Source organism: Saccostrea cucullata, unplaced genomic scaffold (assembly GCF_032062105.1).
Source record: "Saccostrea cucullata isolate Sc308-1 unplaced genomic scaffold, CSIRO_AGI_Scuc_v1 ctg1091, whole genome shotgun sequence".
Taxonomy (NCBI): domain Eukaryota; kingdom Metazoa; phylum Mollusca; class Bivalvia; order Ostreida; family Ostreidae; genus Saccostrea; species Saccostrea cuccullata.
In genome coordinates, this window is record NW_026923255.1 from 162,524 (window position 1) to 173,610 (window position 11,087).

Below are 11,087 nucleotides of genomic sequence, written 5' to 3' on the forward strand. Positions count from 1 at the left end.
TGGCGTCGATATATATATATATATATATATATATATATATATATATATATATATATATATATATATATATATATATATATATACACATGTATATTGTCAATTTGAAAAATAGTAATTTCCATTCTAATGTACATACGATACGCGGGTATGCTAACCCTTTCTCTTCCGGAGCTATTTACGTGTTTTTGGAGGCCTTTTGACATGTCATTACTAAATTACTTCTAACTTTTTTAACCTAGGTGAAAGCTAGGCATAATTCATACCATTTTGAAGGGGATTACATAGAGATGATATTTTATGGCTATTTAGATGCTCAACCACTGACCTTATTAGTAAAAATTGAGGTCAAAGGTCAATTAAGTGCAAAATTTTATGGAATTTTTTGATACTTTTTAATCTTCAAGCTAAATATTAAGTATTATGTATGTTGAAATAGGAAATTTGGGATATACCCACAAAAGAGCATAATACTGTAGTACACGAAACACATAAACTTTTATTTCAATTCTGCATATAACTACTTAAATGTGGTTGCTAAGCAATTCAGAATTCTTTAATTTTCAGGCAGAAATTTTCATTTTTTACTCAATCTAGATACATTTATGCATCCAAGCACATATTAAAGTTAGATGTGAGGTCATAAAATTACAAGGGACATACAGTAGATAAATTGTGTTAAAGTTTGACCTCATTAGATCTATGTTTAGGAGGTCAAAGGTCAAATAAGTGCAACAATTTCATCAACTTTTTTTAACACTTTTCAATATTCTTGCCATAATTTTACACAATGGATGCTGGAATGTAAAATTCTGAATAAACTCTCAAAAAGGGATCAGAACTGCAATATCCATGCATCATTTTAGTTCAGTCGCCCGCGTGGCGCAGTGGTTAGAGCGTCTGCTCTAGAGTCGCGAAGTAAGGAGTCAATCCTTACGTTGCGGGTTCGAATCCCACTGCGGGACGTGGAGACCGGTCCTTCGGATGAGACCGTATAAACCGAGGCCCCGTGTCGCAGTAGGTGCTGGCACGAAAAAGATCCCTCACTGCTCAAAGGCCCTGAGTGCCGAGCATAGGACAAAATTTGTAGCCCTCCACCGGCAAGTAGTGGCGTCTCCATATGAGTGAAAAATTCTCGAGAGGGACGTTAAACAATATACAATCAATCAATCAATCATTTTAGTTCAAATATATGTTTAATGACCTTTTAGTGGTTGGTAAGTAACAACATTTTAAAGGTTTTGGCTATATACATGTTTGTTATTTCACATTCTGGACACATTCTAGACACTTTTTGTAAATTTCATGATATTGTTTGTAAGGTATATATGGGCCATAAAGATGAAAGAACATTTTTGTATTTAAAAAATTGACCTTGACACTCTTGTTCTTCAGGGGGTCAAGGTCATATCAGTACAGAATTCTGCTTTAAACTGTAAGTAAATATCAATTTTGAAATGTTTCATACATGGATTAATCATCTAATAGTTGACGTAATAAAAATAGCGAACGACAAAATTTGCAACCAAAGAATTCTGGTCTGCTTCTTACAAACCCCTAGCAAAACATGTATACAATCTTTTTGTTAAACAAGAAATCCATTCTCTTGATGCCATTAAAAATAATCTTTATTTTCATGGATTTAATTTAACAAGAAAAAAAAAACTAAATGATTTCATTACAAGATTTTTCTGGTATAACTGAGCTTAAGGGGTACAATAAAGACTTCACATGTTATCTTGGAGGAAAATAATAACAATAAATAGCATTGGCACACAGGGGCCGGTAACATACTGAATTTGATTTTACGTAATCACTATATGTATACAAAAAGAGAAAGGGAAACAACGTCAACCCGAATTTACACAGGGTCGATCTCAAATACAGTATGTTACAGGCCCCTGTGCAATGGCAATATTTAGCCCAAAACTGTTTAGTCAATACGTTGAAAATTTGATGCTTATATCCAAATATACAAATCCAGATATATTGCAAGATGAATTCCAAATCAGACTGAGATCTTCAACAAAATGTTGATGAGCACTTTTACTTTGTGTCCACCATTCTCTTATCAACTGTTACCTTCTCTGTAAGACTGGAGGAAATTCTTTGACTTGTCCAAGACATTATAATTTGCTTTCAAGTTCAAGTGATCAGCTTCTATCCTGTAAAAGATTTAAATATTTTGAAACAGATACATGCCATTGTGTATATGAATTTACATTTATAAATAAAATTAAGAATGCTAAAATTACTACATTAATTTGATTTTCCTTTTAAAATTAAGATTGCATCTATTGTGTGATTCAAGTAGTTAAATGATATTGTTAAGTCAGTGTATCAGGACTGATAATTCAACAACCTTGTAGTAAACCATTATGGTAAAATTACTGAACTTAAACAAATAGCATATATGGCAATCTGACTAAAGCCAGACCTCTGTTAGCGCTATCGCAATATGTAAAAAAAAAATCTGACAGTGGATGGAAGATCTAATTTTAATTAGATTGCTATGAAAGCCATGAAGGGACACAGCAATTTTTCAAAAAAGTAGAAAATGAAATTTAAAATTAGATAATCCAATTTCACGAATACTATTGCCCTGTTCACACGACAAGTTTAATTCGCAGTAAATTAATGCGAAGTAAATTAATGCGAAGTAAAATAATGCGAATTAAAATTTTAATTTGACAGTCAGGCGTGAGGAAGGCTATTATGACGTCATTTGCAAATTACGTCACCTAATGCTGGAGCAGATGCATTTGACATAATGTCAAAGTGTTTGGAGACATATTTTAGTGATTAACACATTTTTCCTTCGTTTTTCAATCATAAACAGCACAAGTACTTAAATTTGACCACTGACATGACGCATTTGACTTAATTTTGCCATTATGCATGCCCCAAAATTTAATTCGAATTAGCTTCGCTAAGCGTTCACACGGAGCTGATGCGAAGTTATTTCATGCGCAGTAAACTAATGCGAAGTAAACTAATTCGCATTAAATTCTCCGAGTTGTTCAGCTGTCGGATGTTTGCTTTACGAAAGAAAGAGGGGTTGTTACAAAAGTTACTGTTTGTTTTGAAAAATATAAACACAATTCAGCAGGTGTTCCAAAATATATCACTTTCTCTCACGGGGATTGCAAACTTTCCGCAATTGAGGCGATAGTAACATATTTAAGTGCACGCGTTTCCGAACAAGGTCAATTCTTTTTATCAAAAACAGGTTGTCCATTGATGCGCACTTCTTTTGACAATACTTTACACAAACGTTTGAGCTTGTGTGGCTTAGATAGTAAAAGATACAAGGGGCACAGCTTTCGAATAGGTGCTGCAACTTCAGCAGCTGAAAAGGGTTTATCCGATGCTCAAATTAGGTCTATAGGGAGGTGAAATTCAAATGCATTTAAGAAATATATTAGAATTCACTCATAATAAAACTGCTTGCCTGGCTTTATAAGTAGATTTGGTTCTTGTGTTTGTTCTACAATCGAAAACTAATGTTTTAAGGTACAGTACCTGCTTGGGCCGGTACTGTCAATATTACTAAATTAGACTAAGATATCGTAGAATGTGCCATCTGGTGTACAGTATTCAGAATTATGATGAACATGATGGATCCTGTTACCTGCTTGGGCCGGTAACTGAAATGACAGTGTTTTGTATATATTTGTAACATGTTACTACCTGTTAGGGCTGGTAGTACTAGAGGTTTTGTTTAGACAAGAGGGAATTTGTTACCTGCTTGGGCTGGTAACATAAAAACCAACAATCGAACGTGCATACTTGTGTAATTAAAAGCATTCGTTTTAAGAAAGGAATGTTAGATATTGTTACTTGCTTGGGCCGGTAACATCAATTGAAAGCTGATTTGCATCTTTCATACAAAATTTGCCATATTTTGTAGTGTTTGCTCCAACTACGATTTTCTAAGCACTTTTGCTTTTAGGTCTTATATGTAAACCTTCTAAATTGTACTGCTGGGGCATGATATGGTTGCCATGGCCTTGATGGGGTAGTTGCGACGATTTTACAAATCCTCTCAACTGATGGGCTTTTTTACCACACCTGCTACCACTAGTCGATTTTTGTGTAAATACACTTATCTGATACTTTTTGATACATGCTTTATAGATATTCATTATGTTATGCATTTTTGTGGATATCAAGCAGATATTTCGTTTCTTGTAATTTTTGTATTATTCTACTCTTTTGATTTTATATGTTATATGTTTGCAGATTACTGATGTTCCTTTGCATTGACAAATCCCTCCTTTGCGATACTGTAACTTCATTTGCAAATTTACATTGTAGCATCCATTTTGATACAATGGAACTGTATTTACAATTTTATAATGTTTAATCCATTTTTGTATAAGGAAACTGTAATTTGCATATCAACATTTTGAAATACATTTTGTTATACTGGAATTATTTTTAAAAAAGTTTGTACAAGTTTATGATTTTATTTGATCAAAATTTTATTATATTTTGATCAATAAACTTTTTTCAACATACCTGTGAGTTTGTCTAATTTTGATTTTGTAGGTAGGGAAGGAGGAGGCATAAATGCAATTTATATGTATAAATGATTTTATGCAGACGAGTGTCTTGATAAGTCTTTTATATGTTTTATTTCATGAAATACTGAACCTTTAGGACACCTCATGTAAATATTACCCATGGGGAGCCCCTTAATCATGATATCTCCGTATGCGCATTTTGATTGGTTGAAACATAGCGTCTCCTTTGTAGCATCAATTTACCAAGTAGTACAATCTGATTTTTTTTTTGAATTTCCCTCCCACCTCCCTTTCACATTTTTGATTTTCAGTTTATTTTATATCTTCTTGTCTTTAGTCATTGTAGTTTTACATGTTTTGTTTTTCTTTCAGATTCTAGTCAATTTTAGGTGGGGCTGGGGCTTTTTTACCCCACATGCTGCCACTAGTCGATTTTTGTGTAAATACACTTATCTGATACTTTTTGATACCTTTTTTACCCCACCTGCTGCCACTAGTCGATTTTTGTGTAAATACACTTATCTGATACTTTTTGATACATGCTTTATAGATATTCATTATGTTATGCATTTTTGTGGATATCAAGCAGATATTTCGTTTCTTGTAATTTTTGTATTATTCTACTCTTTTGGTTTTATATGTTATATGTTTGCGGATTACTGATGTTCCTTTGCATTGACAAATCCCTCCTTTGCGATACTGTAACTTCATTTGCAAATTTACATTGTAACATCCATTTTGATACAATGGAACTGTATTAACAATTTTATAATGTTTAATCCATTTTTGTATAAGGAAACTGTAATTTGCATATTAACATTTTGAAATACAATTTTGTTATACTTGAATTATTTTAAAAAAGTTTGTACAAGTTTATGATTTGATTTGATCAAAATTTTATTATATTTTGATCAATAAACTTTTTTCAACATACCTGTGAGTTTGTCTAATTTTGATTTTGTAGGTAGGGAAAGAGGAGGCATAAAAATATATATATATATATATATATATATATATATATATATATATATATATATATATATATATATATATATATATATATATATATATATATAAAGCACTAAAATGACCAACGACACGAACAATAAAAATTGTAAAATTTTCGGGACGCCCTGTCCCTTCCTCAGGACAAAGAAAAAAGTTAAAAAGTCATAAAAACAAAAGAAAAAGAGAAACAAAAAGAACTAGCACTACTACCTACTAAACTACTAAACACTAGATATTTACATAATTACATGTTGAATTGGAAATATTAAGAACACTAATAAAGAAAGAAATCCGGACCGCTGTGAAATGCGTCCGGTCTATCTGGTATACTCGGGTGAAGTTCGATTTACATAATTGAACGAATTAATTATGCTAATTAATTACGATAATCAGTGAATCGTACATTATTTCATTATCTCGAAATGGCGTACCTTTACTTAATAAAGAATGATCAAAGAAAAATAATATAGCAGGGATATTTAAACATATGAATTATGATCCATTATAAACTTTGAAATATTTAAGGATGTATTACCGGGAAAAATTTTTAACAAAAGCGTAAACAATAAATAGTTTTGTGATAATTGAACGAATTAATTATGCTAATTAATTACAACAATCAGTAAATCGTACAGTGTTTTATTCTCTCAAAATGGCATAACTTTACTTAATAAAGAATAATCAAAAAAATAATATAGCAGGGATATTTATACATATGAATTATGATCCATTATAAATTTAGTAATATTTAAGGATTTATTACCGGGAAATTTTTTTTTAACAAGTGTAAACAATAAATACTTTTGTGGGTTGTCCGAGAGTTGGTGACGCAAATTAACTGTAGAGTTAACACTTAATTGAGAGAATAATCTTGTTTAGTATCATCAGGAATTGGGTCTAGTTTACGTTCATTCTGGTGAAGTCATTCAGTTTGTTAATGCCATTAGGGCGGAGTGACTTCAATCTGTGCATTCAGAACTTTTCTTTGCTTTTTCTCTGAGCATCTGTCCATCTTGGGTTATGGTCAATCACCACTACTGTCATGTCCTCCCATTTGTGACCCTCAAGGTTGAAATGTTCCTCAACGGGTTCATTGAGTTTTTTGGTCCTAATGGTCTAGCGGTGGTTATTAACTCTCCTGCGGAGATCTCCTGTTTCACCAATATACTGTTTGGAGCAAACTTTGCAACTGATGAGATAAATGCAGTTGTCAGTCTGACAGGACAAATTCCCTAGTATTTTGTAGCTGTGGCCTGTAACAGGGCTGTTAAAACTGTTCATGTCGGTGCTGTGCTTACAAAGAAGACATCTGTCAGAGCAAGTTTTAAAGCCCCCGTTAGGTAATGCTTTGTCCAGTCTGGTTCTTACTACCATGTCCTTTAGATTCCTTGGGCGTCTGCATGCAGCCAGTGGGGGTTCCTTAAAGACCTCACAGATCGGAATCGAATTGGAGACCTCACTTCTTTGGCCAAAGAACAATATTTTATAAATCTGTTTAAACCAAAATTGAACTGCTAAAAGGAATTTATATCAAATTATTTTATTATGTACATTTTTTTTATAAAATGTCTCCATTATTGTACATTTATAATAGGCGCTTAACTTTGATCAGATGAACTGTAAAACTTTATCTGTGCGCCTCATTGAACTGTGATTATTATTACGTCACAATCATTATGTATAACGTTGCCTACATAACGTCACGAGAATGACGTCATAATGTAACTTGTTTACAATTTCAAATCTACTGATGGGCCCGCATGGGGCGAAAGCGCTTTAGATAAAAGTTTGAGTTTATCATTTGAATTTGGATTATATATATATATAATTTAATTCTAGTTGTAACGCTTTATTTGATTGGATAAAAAATTATTTTATACTGTATAAAATGGGTTGCCTACGTCACAATGACTTGCGTCAGAAACGTATTAATCCGCCTGACGTTACATTCAAATTTTGTACAAATTGAAGTCATTTCGTTTGCACAATTATCGTTTTTTCTTACATTAGATGAATGAAAATTAAATTATAAGGAATGAATTTAATCGCTACCCATTTTATACGGTATAAACTGGTTTGGAACAGTTTACGCTTTTTTATAAACCGCTTCGCGGTTTATAAAAGCGTAAACTGCCCCAACCCAGTTTATACCGTATAAAATGGGTAGCTTTTAAATTCATTCCTTAAATAAATAAATAATATATATATATATATATATATATATATATATATATATATATATATATATATATATATAATGGGGTCTCAACTAATTTTTTATTTGTCTCATCTATTTTTTTATACAAAAATCATCTTTTCAGTGATTAAATATGAATGATTCATTCTTCAAGTTATAAAAAGCATCATATGGCACAAAATTGAAATGAAAGAAATTTACAATTATAATTTGTGGAAAATGTGCTTGAAGTGGTAGAAGAATAGAAGTGAATTTCCATTTTGGGGTGTTTTTATTAAAAACGGTTTTGCATTTTTCACTATTAAGATCAGCATTGTTACAATGCCATAGAAATTTGTACATCTGTTTGTGGATGCAGGAAATTTATACTTTATTACTCAACATTCCTCAATGCAGAAAATTATTGATTTTAGAGAAGGTAATGCAAAGCGTTGATCAACAATTCAATCTTTTCATACAGGCATTATAGAACTTTATGACTTCTCAAGGCATTGGCCAATTTCATGAGTTCTCAATGCAGGCATTGGCCGACTTCACTGCATGTCTTTCAATGCAGGCATTGGCTGACTTTATAGAGTTCTCAATGCAGACATTGGCCGACATCACTGCATGTCTTTCAATGCAGGCATTGGCTGACTTTATAGAGTTCTCAATGCAGGCATTGGCTGACTTTATAGAGTTCTCAATGCAGGCATTGGCCGACTTCAGTGTCTCTCAGGCATTGACCAACTTTGTAGGTTCTCAATGCAGGCATTGGCCGACTTTATAGAGTTCTCAATGCAGGCATTGGCCGACTTTATAGAGTTCTCAATGCAGGCATTGGCCGACTTCACTGCATGTCTTTCAATGCAGGCATTGGCTGACTTTATAGAGTTCTCAATGCAGGCATTGGTTGACTTTATAGAGTTCTCAATGCAGGCATTGGCCGACTTTATAGAGTTCTCAATGCAGGCATTGACCGACTTCTGTGTCTCTAAATGCAGGCATTGGCCGACTTCATGGGTCTCTCAATGCAGGCATTGGCCCACTTTGTAGAGTTCTCAATGCAGGCATTGGCCGACTTCAGTGTCTTTCAATGCAGGCATTGGCCGACTTTATAGAGTTCTCAATGCAGGCATTGGCCGACTTCAGTGTCTCTCAATGCAGGCATTGGCCAACTTTATATTCATATATATATACATGGGTGCATTTCAAAATTAGTGACGATTATAAACAGCTTTATCAGTAAGGTTACAATCTGAATTTCAAATCATGAGCTTCTTTCGGTCTTTTTTATGCTTTCCATGAAATTTCAATCCTAATAAAATAAATATATTTTTTTTATATGACAATGTTTGATGGAATTTATAATTTTATCTTGAGCACCTCATAATATACACTTTGTACCCGTAGAATAATATATTATAATTTTAATGATAACATTCGATAACAAGTTCAAATATCATGTGATTTTTTTTACCGATATCAAAGGTTGACATTCGACAACACACAGAGGACAAAAAAAGGTGAAGTACTTAGGAGAGAAACAAAGTAAGATTTATTTCGTATTTTTTAAAATGATACATACTAAAATGTTATTTATTTTTTTATTGTAAAAAAAAAAACATGTTTCCACAATTATACTTCAAACCCTACAATCCGAATAAAAGATTTTATTAAGGCTCAGTAAAGAATTTAAGAAGACTTTATCAGTGTTTTATTAGAAATTTACAACGTCAATGAAAAAAGTCCTCATTATAATTTTGATATCCCTCCCTTTGTTTTTTTAGTTTTTAGGTCAACCTCTCGAAATAACGTCTGTGTTATCAACTGCAGTTTTTAATAATTTTTTCTAATAAGGAGTATTTTTTTTTTAAATCTGCGTATAATTATTGCCCCAAATCTCTGGGGCCCGTTTTACAAAAGAACTTAGGACTAATAACCAAAAACTTATTACAATTTTTGAAAATTAACCTTTTTGGAATTTGTAACCATAGACGCATTCCTAATTCTTTTCAAGAAGAATAAAATCGCAGAGTCAATTTTGCTTTTAGGTGTAAGTTCTTTTGTAAAACGGGCCACTTGATTACAAAAATGTCTAATAGATACATATTAATTCACTAAAACTATTTTGATAGATTTAACATTCGGAGCATAGATATTGTGTTAATTACCTTATGAAGTTAAATAATTATTATTAATTTTATAATTCAGTTTTAACATAATTGCAGGATGAAATGTGAGAGCAATTTCAGTTACATGCATGTATTACAATGTAATCTTAAAAATATGGGGGTCGGGTCCCCAGAACCAACCGGTTCTTTGTTTACAATAAAATTAATGTTTTAAGTATATAGAAATTACCTTTTCAGCCTTTGATTAAAATCGTAATAATTATTGAACAATTCCATGTGTATTTTTTTTTTCAAAAAAAAAAAAAAAATAGTTGAAATATTGAACATTATTTTTACAGACTCCAAATTTAAATCCACAGCCATATAAGACCATGACAAACACACATGCTCAAGTTTTCTTTTCTTTTTTTTGTAAAAGTATATGTCTCTTACATCCTATGACTAACATTATATTAATAAAAAATGTCACCTTTGGTACTCTTCTAACCAATCATTATAAAGCGTGCAAAATTTTATGGAGGGGGGGATACAGTAACGAGTAGCTGGTGGAAGCGCTCCCCACACTTTTTTTCCCAAACTCTCTTTTCTTTTAAAAATCGTCATTGAAAGACCACCGATTGCTTCCTCCCCCCTTTTTATTACAGTAAAGCCAAGCAAGGCTGAAGTCGTATCGTATGAAAAAAAAATTGGTACTGAAGGAAGTAGAACCTACATCATCTTCCTCCAACTAAATAGAAGTGTGATTTTTTTTTTCCCTGGCTTGCCCCCCCCCTTCAAAAACGATGGTACGTCACTATTATATTTAAAACTATTTCCATGTAAGTTTTACGGGATGATTCTGATCGTCAATACTGCTTATTCTGGTTCAACCGTGAACTCTCCTCTTATTGTTGAACCCAGATTTTTTTAAATCCTCAAAGTCACCAACACGACTTACAGTTTTGTACTTTTATATAGAATCAGCAAGGAATATACTTTTACATGGGTTTGGGATGTATCAGCACCGAAGGTTTGATTCCAACTGACTACATAATGTTTTCGCAACAAAACGTATTTTCTGAACAAAAACAGAGTAAAATAAAAGGATTAACAAAAGGTATATAGAAATCAAGTATCAAGCAATTATTGAGCGAATGTTGACATTTTAGCAGTATGTATATAAAAGAATTAAAGATGAAAGATTAAGTGTCAATAAATATAAACAGATATCAATCTCTGGCCATGCCTCAGGTGGGATTAGGGCTG